The sequence below is a fragment of the Lactuca sativa genome, chromosome 9 (assembly GCF_002870075.4).
Source record: "Lactuca sativa cultivar Salinas chromosome 9, Lsat_Salinas_v11, whole genome shotgun sequence".
Classification (NCBI taxonomy): Eukaryota; Viridiplantae; Streptophyta; class Magnoliopsida; order Asterales; family Asteraceae; genus Lactuca; species Lactuca sativa.
Window position 1 is genome coordinate 46,653,062 of NC_056631.2, and position 15,602 is coordinate 46,668,663.

Below are 15,602 nucleotides of genomic sequence, written 5' to 3' on the forward strand. Positions count from 1 at the left end.
TCTTTGGGAAATGGACGTCCCAAGTGAGTGTACCTTCAGATCCAGAACCTTGAAGGGCTCTCATGGCATAAAGGTGCAAACTTTATGGCCATTGAAGCCCCATGCAAGCTTTAGGATGTCATTTTGGCATTTTAAGCTCCAAAAGGCCATGCATGGAGAGAAAGATGGAAGCTTTACGTGTTCTTGTAGTGTATATGGTCCATATCATTGGGTTTTTCACCTAGATCTTCAAAATGTAAGTGTTACTTCCTTTGTTTAGTTGATTCATTACACTATCTAGTGAAGGTCCATGATTTCATCCATAAAATTACTTCTTTTTGGTTAGATCTTCAAGAACACACACTAGTTCTTGGACCTTAAAACACCCCTAAAGGCTTTTAATTCGTAAGTACCTCTTCCATCTTCTATTTAGGCTTGTGAATCACCCTTTTTCTAGCCTTAAAACATCATATAATGCATGAACACAAAGAATGTTCGGCCGTAGACCCCTTGTTTAGTGCATAAATGGCCTAAACCTCATGTTATACTCTAACACAAGATCAAGAACTCTTAGAGGTTGCTAGATAGAGCCTTGGACCACACTTTTTGGCAAGTTTTTCAAGGAGTGTACGACCGTAAACTCCCTGGCCGTACACACAAGTGGCCGTACACCACTTAGTCGTACACACACTTGTGTGGCCGTCACCCATTTTATGCACTCCTTTGTGCTTCTAACACTTCAATCTAAGTGTTTCCTAATTCCTAGGGTGTTTTCCTTTCATAATTAGTTGTATAAACACTAATGATATCCATATATGCATCATTGTATGCTTATCAGGATCCGTTTGTGCTCGGTTTTTCACTTGACACTTTGCATCCTGTATCGATCTTACATTCGTATCACTCACTACAGGTGAGTTCATACCCCTTAAGTTATCTTTTAAATGATTTTAAATGCTTTTATGCGGGGGGGGGGGGGGGGGGGGGGATACAAGTAGACCATTATAGTTATTATATCAATCACATGTGATTAATAACTATCAATCAAATGGATTTCACATACTTCAAACTGTTTATCAAACAAGCTCTTCAAAACATTTTATAAACTGACATCAAGTCATCTGTTACCATTCAAATGGTTAAAACTCTTTTATATGTTAAACTTTCTATTAAACTCTTTTAAACTCATATATTGTCAAAATCATGTCTACATGTGTATAGTTATATAAGTAAGGTTGAAAGGACTTAGGACTGATAACTCACTTTATTTCCTGTTCCTTGTTTGGTTGTGGACTTAGAGTATCTGGTTGTTTGTCCGAGTTTCATTTGAATCTTACTTATATATTATGTATATGTGTATAGATATAAAAGTTCTTACATCAGGTCAGCACCTTTGGGTAGCAAAGGTGTACAAACATACTCAGTCACTCAAACAACATTACTAGTAAACTATAATAGGTATAGTTTAGAGGATCACTACTCATTATTTCTAGTACAATGAAACATTCAAGATCCAGTTCATTCATGAGTCACTAAAAATTTATTATTATGAGAAACAGAAAGAACATACTATTATGAGAAACTAAGAGAACATTCACTACATATACAAAGAGAATATACAATACACTAGAACAGAGAGAACACTATACAAATACAATAACACTATAAACTTAATGTGAGCCACTACTTCATGGCTTGGCAATCTACTGTTGTGTCATATTTTGTAACCAGATCTCCTGGAGGAAGAGCGTGAATTTGTGTATAGATCTATACGGGACTGACCGTCCTACACCTTGCTGCTAGCTACAGTAGGAGTTGCAGGTCTACGGGTGACGAATGTCATACCATTTCGACGTCTTTGATCGTCATGTTTTACTAGTCAATCAAGTATGGTTACAATCATATCACATTTTATCTTAATTAAAACAATTGTTTTAAGGTAGTTAGTACAACGGTAGTTATTGTATATAAATACTATAAGTACATCCTTATTATTTTCCCATTACATTCAAATTGTGATCTTCTCACATAAACGGTAATGTAAACTATATTTTTGGTAATGATAGTCTATCTTTGGGAAAATTACACACTTTTACAAACAAACAACATACAAAACATTTGGGCCTGGGTAGAAGGCTACTTTCTAGTAGAAAATATAGGATTTCCTAGGAGATACAAACATTTACTACATAGTACTTACAAACATTTACATCAAACATTTACAAACACTTTCATACAAACAATGACACTAAAATACTTATGAACTCACCAGCTTTAATTCTGATATATGCTTTCAAAATAACTTGTATTCTCAGGTCACCAGTAGACAGGTACCGATGACCAAGTTTTGAGAGGACGAAGCTTTCAAGACTCGTCTTTATTTTGATTATTCATTTTTGGTGTCTTATAAACTACATAACACACTTATATTAAAATTATATTATTAATGCAATGGATGATGTTGTTGCTTGTTTACTATTATGCATTGTTGTGATATTGTACATGACGTCCTCCGCCCCCGAACGTTTCTTCCATTCCGGTTTGAGGGTGTGACAGATTGGTATCAAAGCTTTGTTTATAGTGAATTGAGTATATCAACCCATAAAAGATATACAACTATAAACACAACGGGACTAAAATACTCTGACCAAGAGTTTATACTTTTAAATAATAAAATATTTAACCGAAGTATACACACCTGCATTCATACTAAAATCAGTGTCACTAGGACAAAACAAAAGTATTGCGAATGTTGGACAACACAAGCAGGCTTGGGGACATATAATCAGATCTGGGTGTGATATAGCCCAATCAACTATATCTTTCCAAGAAGTGATTAGCATGTGCCTAAGAATGGTTGTGGTGTCGCAGCAAGTCTAAAAACTTACCAACACTACTACAATGAAAACATTAGAACACAACATAAACTTAAAATACTATAAGAGTATTTTGTGTTACTATAATTACTTATGTGCAAACTAAAAAGGTCTTTATTGGTATGTCAATAGTTGCTGAGTGGATACACTACGGTTATACGTGACTAAGGTGTCATAGACTTAGAATCTGTGATCTTTGCTTTACTTCCTGTTCCTTGTTTGGTTGTGGACTTAGAGTTAGGATCACTTATTCAAAGGTCTATCCTGTTTTAAGTTACATATGACTGGTATGCACTACGCAAATGTTGGAGTAACTGGTAAGGATCATCTTATAATTATCTTAACTAGTACGTCTATTAACTAATTCTTTTACCCCTATTCTCATGTAGATAACATGGCTGGATTCCATATCCCTGGAGATCCGTACTTTCCCAACCAAGTCAATGGTGGATGGCTCGATTCTAAGCCAGAAGAGAATCGTCCAATCCCTTTGGATGATGACTTCACAGAGAACTTTCAGAGGATTCTGACTCCGAACCCGGAGTCAATAATCTACCCCCAGTGGCTCAAATCCCAAATCCTAACCCTCGTCCAACATTTCAAGGCCCAACACCTCTGTGGGCAATAAACTTGAATAGATGGAGTCACGAACAGGGTCAACCCTTACCCTACAACGGAGATCGAAGCTTCTATAACCTGAGCAAGGGAGGCTCAGCAGATAGAGTCCTGCCAATTCTGGTCCGCAGGGTTGCTCGTACTGATGAGCAGGGTAGGGCGACCATCAACCGAATCATGGAGGTTGATGCCGATGCAGGAGTCAATACCATACGCATCCGCCATCTGGAATCTGCTCATGAAAGAACTCAGAATCAGAATTCGGCCCTATAGAGATAACTTACTGCAACCCAAGCCGAAGTCAAGGAACTTCGAGCTCGGCAGGGAACGTTTGAAAGGCGCATGAGAGACATGGAGCGCCGTCTGGCAGAGTCAAGGACTCATTCTAGTAGTTCTCGTCGCAGATAGAGCCTACTCAACTTTATATGTTGGATATCATTTAGGTCTATGTAAACGCTCTAGTTTTAGTTTCATGTCTATGATAAGACTTTGAACTTGTTAGTCTTTTAAGGTCTTTGTATTGTCAAAATCTTCTCATTTTGGTTTGTTGTAAGACCTACTTCTAGGTCATTTTTCCCAAACCTGTTACATTATTAATGCCAATATTATTGACAGTCATCTAATTTTGTGGGAAATCCATATCCAAATGTTTTTCAGACTTCTACTGCTAGATCTCTATATCAATCACACTCTCATTGTTTTGTTGGACTATGGAGAGTTAGTCCATGGACCACTCTCATTATACTTACAATTGATTTTTACTATCATCTTCATCCTTGTAAACTTATAGTTGAACAATGCCTCCACGAAGAGGGACGGGATGCAATCCTCCGATAACTCCAACGCAACCACCTTCACCTCCTCCACAATACAATCCGACAACAATCAAAGTTTCGGTGAATACGGCTATTACGACAACCCTAGCTCAGTTCAGTGCTAGTGGAACTAGCGGGAGTGGAACAACTGTGCATTCCACTCAAGGTGATGCTCCAGTATGCTCTAGAGAGTGCCCGTATAAGGACTTCAGCAACTGCAAGTCGAGGTCCTTCAATGGGACTGGCAGGATCATTGCTCTCTCGCAATGGTTCGAGAAAACGGAATCGATCTTCGAGATATGTTCCTGTCCGGAATAAAGCAAGGTTAAATTTGTTTCTTGCACCTTCGCGGACCGAGCCTTGACATGGTGGAATAGCCATGTCAAGTCACTAACTCTGATAGTGGCAAATGCTATGGGCTAGGAAGCTCTTAAAAAGCTCATGATCGAGGAACATTGCCCGAGGGGCAAAGTTCAAAAACTTGGACAGGAACTATGGAGCCTGACCATGAAGGGCTCCGACATAGTGACCTATACTGCCAGATTCAATGATCTGGTGGCACTATGTCCGGGAATGGTCCCTACTGAGGGAAAGAAGATATAGAGGTATATCTGGGGGTTGGTGCCTCCATTTTAGGGGAATGTCTTAGCTTCAAACCCCACTACCTTTGATAGTTCCAAGCGATTGGCACAATGGGTAATTGATCATGGAGTTTGCACCCCAACTACAACAACAACCCTAGCCATCACAGAACCAGCCAAAGCTGTTGACAGCAAGCGGAAGTTCTGGGATAACAAGAAGAAGAACGCGGCGCAGAACGCTGCCAAAAAGCAGCTGGTCATGGCTGTTCATACTGCGATAACACCTACTGCTACTGCGCCAATAAAGCAGTATGCTGGAAGCTTGCCTAAGTGCAACAAATGCAGGTTTCACCATAACGGACCCTGCCAGGAAATGCAGTCCGTTAATTGCAACAAGAAAGGACACACTGCCCGTTTATGCAAATCTCCAACAAGGCCAATTAACCAAGTCCCCGACACTGGTGTGGGCCAAACTTGCTATGGATGTGGCGAGGTAGGCCACTACAAAAGGAATTGCCCGAAGGCAGGGAATGTCGGCGGAGTGGCAAGAGTTTTGGCTATAGGACACGAGGAAGCAGTTGTCGACCCTATAGTGGTCACTGGTACGTTTCTCCTCGATAACTCATATGCATGCATACTGTTGATAGTGGAGTGGAGAGGAGTTTCGTGAATCATAAATTTGCTCACTTGCTTAAGCAAAAATCACGTGCAAATAAAGAACCGTTCACTGTAGAAATGGATAACGGAAAGACAAAGAGCACTAGCTGCATATACGTAGGATGTACACTAACTCTAGATAGCCATTCATTCCAATCGACCTCATGTCGGTCTCCATTAAAAGTTTCGACGTCATTATCAGCATGGATTGGTTGAGTCTACATCGTGCCGTCATCATGTGTTATGAGAACGCCGTTCACCTTAATCTACCGTATAGTGAAATGCTAATTATCTACAGTGACAAACCTGACACGAACCTTTGTATCGTATCGAGTATTCAAGCCTAAAAGTACTTACGAAAGGAATGTCCTGCATTCCTTGCTCATGTTGTCTATGTGAGCCAAGAGACGAAAGACATAAAGAACATCCTGGTGGTACGCGATTTTCCAAACATCTTTCCAGAAGAACTACCAGGATTACCACCACAGCGCCAAGTCAAGTTCAGAATTGACTTAGTTCCAGGAGCTACCCCAGTGGCCAAATCGCCCTATTTTCTAGCACCAGCGAAGATGCAGGAGCTACCCGGTCAACTTAATGAATTTCTCAGCAAGGGCTTTATTAGACCAAGCTTCTCACCCTGGGGAGCACTGGTCTTATTCGTCAAGAAGAAAGATGGATCGTTCCATATGTGCATCGACTACAAAGATCTGAACAAACTTACCATCAAGAATCGTTACCCTCTGCCTCGCATAGAAGATTTGTTTGACCAACTACAAGGGGCTAATTTCTTTTCAAAAATAGATCTGAGATCCGGGTATCACCAGTTACGAGTTTTAGTGGAGATGTTCCGAAGACAGCCTTCCGAACTCGTTAAGGACACTATGAGTTTGTAGTGATGCCGTTCGGATTGATCAATGCGCCCGCAATATTCATGGACTTAATGAATAGGGTGTGTCGTCCTTACTTAGATCAGTTCTTCATTGTATTCATCGATGACATACTTATCTACTCTCATAGTGGGGAGGAGCATATTCAACATCTACATCAGATCTTGGAAATGCTACGATCAGAGAAGCTCTACGCGAATTTCTCTAAATGCGAGTTTTGGATTCGAAGAGTCTAATTCTTGGGTCACGTTGTTAGTGAAGAGGGAATTCACGTCGACCCTTCCAAAACCAAAGCCATTAAGAGCTGGTTAGCACCGAAGACGCCTATAGAAATTCGTCAATTTCTAGGCCTCGCTGGCTACTATCGCAGATTCATTCATAACTGTAACACCGTGAATTTTCAAAATAATTTTTCGCAAATATAAAAACATTTCTCATTTAATTTCATAAAACGTTAAGTTTAAAATTCCAATTCGTGTCATACAAATCCCAAGATCACATAAATATATATATCAAAAGTCCCCTGAGTGTGTACGGATCAAGCCGGCGCCTTCCCACGGTCATCGCTAGTACCTGAAACAACAACACTAACACTGTAAGCACGAAGCTTAGTGAGTTCCCCAAAATACCACACATAAAACACATATTAGCCACTCGAGGCTGTAACTCTATGGGTCCGTGCACCCAAACTCTGTGAACCCTCAGGTTCTAACTCTAGGAACCTTCCGGTTCCAACTCTGTAATCATGCACAACATAAATCACATAGAAATAATGCAGTACAACATAGCATACACATAACATACATATACTAACACATAGCTCTGATTACCTACTCAAGGTAAAGTATAGTGAGAAGACTCACCTCGCGTATCTCGGTATCTCACGAATCCTGGAAAACCCTTGTGCTCGATCCTCCGAGCTCTAATCCTCCTATAACATCACATGTCTCTAATTAACACTTTTTATCTCTAAGGTTGACTATCCCTAAGAAGTCAACACAGGTCAACTCTGGTCAACGGTCAACGATCAACTTTGACCGGACTCGGCGAGTGCACAAGGGCAACTCGACGAGTCTAGACGTTTTCACCAACTCTCTAGGATTCCCTTTTTACACGTCGAGTACTCCCCCTGACTCGACGAGTTCCATCTGGCATAATCGTGGGGCCACCCCGACTCAACTCGCCGAGTTTCAAGAACAACTCGGCGAGTCCCAGCTCGACTCAGTCCACCTGTCAACCCTCTCTAACTCGCCCTGACTCACTGAGTCAACCCATGACTCGACTGGACCACTCACTGGCCGGTTCAAGACAATCTTCAAGCTACTCGCCGAGTCTGCTCATCGGACTCGGCGAGTCCATGCCATGCAATCACTCAAACTCGCTTCTAAGGTCAGTCTGTTCCGACAATTCATAGATCTGGCCTTTCTAGACTGATTCACCACGTAAAGCCCCAAACTTGGTGCACATACAACCTCTATATGACCATATATGAAGGAATATCAACAAATATCACTACCCAAGGTCATAACCTCCATTACTCTTCATAAAGCTTGATGAATGAGGCTCTCTGGACCTCTATGGATCCAGATCCAAAGCCTCATCACTAGCAAGGGACTATTTGGCCATCAAATCAACTCAACAAAGGCCACAAGAAACCCTAAAACCCAACATACTTCACAAAACAGAAGATGAGCCGAAATCATACCTTTAGATCGAAGATCTAAGCTTCAAACCCACAGAATAGCAACCTCCTTTGCCTCCTCTTGGCTAGAACCTCCCTCTTCTTTGCTAAACAACACACAAAGGTCAAGAAATGCTTCCTCTCTCTCTCAAATCACCAAAGCACTCTAGGGTTTCTCTCTATGGACTGTTGGGTGCAAATGACGACCATAAGGCCCTTTAAATAGGTCCCAAACCCGAGAAATTAGGGTTTCATTAAACAGCGCGGACTCGCCGAGTCCATATCCTGGACTCGCCGAGTCCAGACGAATCCCGCGTCCAGAATCGCGACCCTACTCGGCGAGTCTGAGCTCTGACTCGTCGAGTCCTCTCTCAAAACACCAAAAAAATCAAAACAATAAAGGATACTTGGAATCCGGGCTGTTACAACTCTCCCCCACTAGAACTAGACTTCGCCCTCGAAGTCTCGCTCTGAAAATAGCTCCGGATGCTGCTCCCGCATCTCGCGCTCCGGCTCCCAGGTCATCTCCGATCCCTTCCGGTGTTGCCACTGAACAACAACCAGAGGTACTTCCTTGTTCCTCAGAACCTTGATCTTCCGATCCCTGATGGCCACTGGCCTCTCGGCATAATTCAGGCTCGCGTCCACCTGAATATCCTCTAATGGAACCACTGCCGACTCATCGGCTATACACTTCCTCAATTGCGACACATGAAAAGTGTCGTGGATTTGCCCCAACTCTACTGGCAATTCCAAACGATAGGCTACCCGGCCTACCCTCGTAATCACACGAAATGGCCCAATATACCGGGGCCCCAACTTGCCTCTCTTCCTGAGTCGAATCACTCCCTTCCAAGGAGAGACCTTCAGGAGAACGAAGTCTCCGACCTGAAACTCAAGCTCGGACCGGCGTCTGTCTGCATAACTCTTCTGTCGGCTCTGGGCGGTCAATAACCTCTGCCTGACCTGCTGAATCTGCTATGTCGTCTGAAGCACAATCTCTGTACTTCCCATCACTCTCTGCCCAACCTCTCCCCAGCAAATGGGGGTCCGACACCTCCTACCATACAACAGCTCAAAGGGTGGCATACCAATGCTCGAATGATGGCTGTTGTTGTAGGAAAACTCTGCCAAGGGTAAATACGCATCCCAGCTACCCCCGAAATCCAACACACATGCTCGAAGCATGTCCTCAAGCGTCTGAATCGTCCGCTCACTCTGACCGTCTGTCTGGGGATGATATGCGGTACTAAAATGCAATCTAGTACCCAACTCCTCATGAAATTTCATCCAGAACCTGGAAGTGAAACGCACATCACGGTCCGAAATGATCGAGATCGGCACCCCATGCCGAGATACCACTTCTCTCACATATATCTCCGCCAACTTCTCCGCTGAAGAACTCTCACTGATGGCAAGGAAGTGAGTGCTCTTCGTCAACCTATCCACAATCACCCAAATTGCATCAACTCCTCTGGCAGTTCTCGGCAATTTGGTGATGAAATCCATAGCGATCTGCTCCCACTTCCACTCGGGAACCTCCAATGGCTGCAACTTGCCATGCGGTCTCTGGTGCTCGGCCTTAACCCTGCAGCAGGTCAAGCACCTCTCAACAAACCAGGTGACGTCCCTCTTCATACAGGGCCACCAATACTCTCTCCTCAAATCCAAATACATCTTCGTAGCCCCCGGATGGATCGAAAATTTCGACCGATGAGCCTCTTCCATCAAAGTAGTACGCGTACCGCCCACAAACGGTACCCAAATCCGACCCTGAAAAGTCATAAGCCCTCGACCATCCGTAACGAACTCTGAAACCAACCCAACGACCCGTTCCCTCTTCTGCATCTCCGGTTGCACAGCCTCGGCCTGTGCCCCACGAATGGCATCCAATACCGGAGCTATCACGGTCAATCTCAAACATAAATCTCATAGTGGGTGCTCTCCGCCCTGCGGCTCAACGCATCGGCCACCACATTGGCCTTGCCCGGGTGATACAGGATCTCACAATCATAATCCTTGACCACATCTAACCACCTCCTCTGCCGCATATTTAGGTTGGGCTGATCCATCAAGTACTTCAAACTCTTATGGTCCGTGTATATCGTACACCGAACCCCATATAAGTAGTGACGCCAAATATTGAGGGCGAACACCACTGCCCCCAACTCTAGATCATGCGTGGGATATCTCGTCTCATGAGGCTTCAGCTGCCTCGATGCATATGCTATCACATGTCCCCTCTGCATCAACACCGCACCCAGCCCCAAAATCGATGCATCACAATATACTACAAAATCCTCCATCCCTTCCGGGAGAGCTAATACCGGGGCTTCGCACAACCTTTGGCGAAGGGTCTCAAAGGAGGTCTGCTGCTCGGGACCCCATGAAAATGCAACACCCTTTCGGGTCAATCTGGTGAGTGGCACTGCGATCTTGGAGAAATCCTTGATAAATCTCCGATAATACCCTGCCAAACCAAGGAAACTTCTGATCTCAGAGGGTGACTTTGGTACCTCCCAACTCATCACCGCCTCAACCTTGGCCGGATCGACCAATATCCCATCCTGATTAACGATATGTCCAAGGAACTGAACCTCCCGCAACCAGAAATCACACTTGGAGAACTTTGCAAAAAGCTTCTCTGATCTCAAAACCCCAAGGACCTCCCTCAAATGCTCCTCATGCCGCTCTCTAGATCTCGAATATACTAGAATATCATCGATAAATACAATCACCGACCGATCCAACATCGGCCTGCATACCCTGTTCATGAGATCCATGAATACAGCCGGGGCATTGGTGAGCCCAAAAGGCATCACCACAAACTCATAATGCCCATAACGCGTCCTGAACGCTGTCTTCTGGACGTCCTCATCCCGCACTCTCACCTGATGATATCCCGACCTCAAATCGATCTTGGAGAACCAAGATGCTCCCTGCAACTGATCGAATAAATCATCGATCCTCGGCAACGGGTAACGGTTCTTGACTGTCAGCTTGTTCAACTCCCGGTAGTCAATGCACATCCGGTGTGAACCATCCTTCTTCTTGACGAACAGAATAGGTGCTCCCCACGGCGAGCTGCTCGGCCGAATAAATCCCTTCCCCAGCAACTCCTGAAGCTGCGAGGATAACTCTTGCATCTCTAACGGTGCAAGACGATAAGGCACCTTAGCAATAGGCGCGGCCCCCGGAACCAAATCAATACCAAACTCCACTTGCCTCACAGGAGGCACACCCGGCAACTCCTCGGGAAAAACATCTGGAAACTCACGCACCACCGGTACCTCCTCAACTGAACTCGGTCTCTCGGAAGTCGCTCGCGTATCCATCACATATGCCACAAAACCCTTACAGCCTTGCTGTAGACACTGCCTCGCCCTAGAGGCCGAACAAAAAGCTGATCCTGAACGTGTACCCTCGCCGTACACTGAAAGAACTCCTCCACTAGGGTTTCGTATGGTCACCAGCTGACGCTCACAGTCGATAACCGCGCCGAATCGGCTCAACCCGTCCATGCCCACAATGACACAGACATCACCCATCGCAATAGGAATCAGATCAATCGGAAACTCAACCCCGAAAATCTCTAATACACATCCCCAAAGAACCTCCGTGGCACAAATCACTCTATCGTCAGCTATGGAAACTCTCAGAGGTCGACTCAATGCCTCACGACTAACACTGATATGCTGACTAAAGGCCAAAGATACAAAAGATCGACTCGCACCCGAGTCAAATAACACTAAAGCAGGTACAGAGCTCACAAGGAAAGTACCTACGCACAACATAATATAAGCATAATATCTCAACATCAAAATAGATACATGAAAGGAAACATACCAGCCACAACATCGGGCGCAGCGCGGACCTCCTCCGTAGTCAGCTGGAAGGCTCTCCCTCGAGCTCTCGGCGCCTCGGCCTTCACAGGCCGACTTTCTGTAGCTCTGATGGCGGCAGGAGCAGATCCCTGAGATGCTCCGCGTAACTGCGGACACTCGGCCTTCCGGTGTCCGGTCTGGTTGCAGTGAAAACACACTGCAAACCCCTTGGGGCAGTCCTTGGCCATGTGCCCCTCCTTGCCACATTTGTAGCAAGACCCCGCTCGGCAAACTCCGTCATGACCCTTGCCGCACTTCCCGCAAGTGCGGCCCTTCTGGCTCCTTGGTTTGGGATCAGCGGGCTTGGCCCGCTTGGCTGCCGGTTGAGACTGTGCCGGTCGCCGATCCCTCCCCTGAGACTCCGCCTCCTCCCTGGCCTGAGTCTCAAGCTCAATCTCCCTCTTCCGGGCATTTTCCTGAAGCTCAGCAAATGTCCGGTATGAGGAGTTCGCAGCGAACTCCCGAATATCCCGCCTCAGAATGCTCAAGTAGTGGCTCATACGTGCCTGCTCAGTGGACACGTGCTCAGGGCATAACATCGCCCTCTCATGGAACATCCTCGTGATCGCTGTAACTGACTCACTGCCCTGCTTGAGGGTCAGAAACTCCTGTGCCAAACGCTCCCTCTCCACCTGGGGAACGTACTCATCCCGAAACATGGTACTAAACCTCTCCCAGGTCACTGCCGAAAGCTCAGCAGGCGTATAATGCGCCATCACAAACTTCCACCAGTCCTTCGCTCCCAAGCGAAGCTGGTTCAGCGCGAACCGAACCTTCAAATGCTCAAGAGACGAGCAAGTGAAGAAAAACCCCTCAATATCAGATATCCACCTCATAGCTGCCACCGGATCCTGAGTCCCATCAAACTCTGGTGGTTTTGTGTTGCTGAACTCGCGGAACAACAACGCATCACCACCCTGCGGCCTCGCAGCAGCAATCGCTGCGGTAGCCGCTGCAGCAGCAGCCTCAGAAAGAGCGGCATAACGCTCATCAAACGTCTCGATCAATGTGGTCTTTATAGACCCAAACATCTCCGGTATCTCTGCCCTGATGGCCGCAGCCACCTCCTCCTGAATGATCCGGCGGATCTCCTCCTCACTGGTACCACTGCTCTCGGGCATCAAACGTGTCCTCACCATGATCTACCTTTGAAATACAACATACGATAAATTAGAATCCACACGAGCATACTCACACTCGTCAACTTTTCCCTCCTTGATTCTTGGCATTCCAAAGATTCTTACTTGGGCTGCACACCGCTCCGGTGCTTCCAGTAGTACGGGCCCAATACTACTGTCCGCACCGCACCAGAATACACTCCAAGTCCTCCTCTTCGGATCCCAAGTCCCAAGTACTCTATCATACGTAAACCACTCTCTAATAGGTCTCTCATAAGCCCCTCACTGCTACCAACTCACTCTCAAGCATCTCATAGCAGCTCACCTCTCCCTAGGCTAAGGCATCACAAATCAGGACACTCTAATCCTAATAGTAATACCTCGCCTACTCTAGCATGCAGATACATCATATCAATATCAATATCACATAATATAAAGGTATTTTGGGAAATCACCGTTCGGGCGCTGACTGATCGTACACACATCTCTTGCCCTGCGTTTTTCAAAAATCTTTTACTCTTTTTCGAAAATACATCTCAAATCCTCAGTTTGAGTTCAAATACGCCCGAAGGTGTACTCGAATCCCTCAAACCAAGGCTCTGATACCAACTTGTAACACCGTGAATTTTCAAAATAATTTTTCGCAAATATAAAAACATTTCTCATTTAATTTCATAAAACGTTAAGTTTAAAATTCCAATTCGTGTCATACAAATCCCAAGATCATATAAATATATATATCAAAAGTCCCATGAGTGTGTACGGATCAAGCCGGCGCCTTCCCACGGTCATCGCTAGTACCTGAAACAACAACACTAACACTGTAAGCACGAAGCTTAGTGAGTTCCCCAAAATACCACACATAAAACACATATTAGCCACTCGAGGATGTAACTCTATGGGTCCGTGCACCCAAACTCTGTGAACCCTCAGGTTCTAACTCTAGGAACCTTCCGGTTCCAACTCTGTAATCATGCACAACATAAATCACATAGAAATAATGCAGTACAACATAGCATACACATAACATACATATACTAACACATAGCTCTGATTACCTACTCCATGTAAAGTATAGTGAGAAGACTCACCTCGCGTATCTCGGTATCTCACGAATCCTGGAAAACCCTTGTGCTCGATCCTCCGAGCTCTAATCCTCCTATAACATCACATGTCTCTAATTAACACTTTTTATCTCTAAGGTTGACTATCCCTAAGAAGTCAACACAGGTCAACTCTGGTCAACGGTCAACGGTCAACTTTGACCGGACTCGGCGAGTGCACAAGGGCAACTTGGCGAGTCTAGACGTTTTCACCAACTCTCTAGGATTCCCTTTTTACACGTCGAGTACTCCCCCTGACTCGACGAGTTCCATCTGGCAGAATCGCGGGGCCACCCCGACTCAACTCGCCGAGTGTCAAGAACAACTCGGCGAGTCCCAGCTCGACTCAGTCCACCTGCCAACCCTCTCTAACTCGCCCTGACTCATTGAGTCAACCCATGACTCGACTGGACCACTCACTGGCCGGTCCAAGACAATCTTCAAGCTACTCGCCGAGTCCATGCCATGCAATCACTCAAACTCGCTTCTAAGGTCAGTCTGTTCCGACAATTCATAGATCTGGCCTTTCTAGACTGATTCACCACGTAAAGCCCCAAACTTGGTGCACATACAACCTCTATATGACCATATATGAAGGAATATCAACAAATATCACTACCTAAGGTCATAACCTCCATTACTCTTCATAAAGCTTGATGAATGAGGCTCTCTGGACCTTTATGGATCCAGATCCAAAGCCTCATCACTAGCAAGGGACTATTTGGCCATCAAATCAACTCAACAAAGGCCACAAGAAACCCTAAAACCCAACATACTTCACAAAACAGAAGATGAGCCGAAATCATACCTTTAGATCGAAGATCTAAGCTTCAAACCCACAGAATAGCAACCTCCTTTGCCTCCTCTTGGCTAGAACCTCCCTCTTCTTTGCTAAACAACACACAAAGGTCAAGAAATGCTTCCTCTCTCTCTCTCAAATCGCCAAAGCACTCTAGGGTTTCTCTCTATGGACTGTTGGGTGCAAATGACGGCCATAAGGCCCTTTAAATAGGTCCCAAACCCGAGAAATTAGGGTTTCATTAAACAGCACGGACTCGCCGAGTCCATATCCTGGACTCGCCGAGTCCAGACGAATCCCGCGTCCAGAATCGCGACCCTACTCGGCGAGTCTGAGCTCTAACTCGCCGAGTCCCCTCTCAAAACACCAAAAAAATCAAAACAATAAAGGATACCTGGAATCCGGGCTGTTACAATAACTTCTCTCGGATTGTGAAACCGCTTACAACATTGACCCAGAAGGGTGTGGCCTTTGACTAGGAAGAGAAACAAGAAAAGTCGTTTCAAACGGTAAAACGAGCTTTATACTATCCCTCCCAGAAGGGATAGAAGACTTCGTGGTTTATTGTGATGCATCGAACCAAGGGCTTGGCTGTGTTCTGATGCAA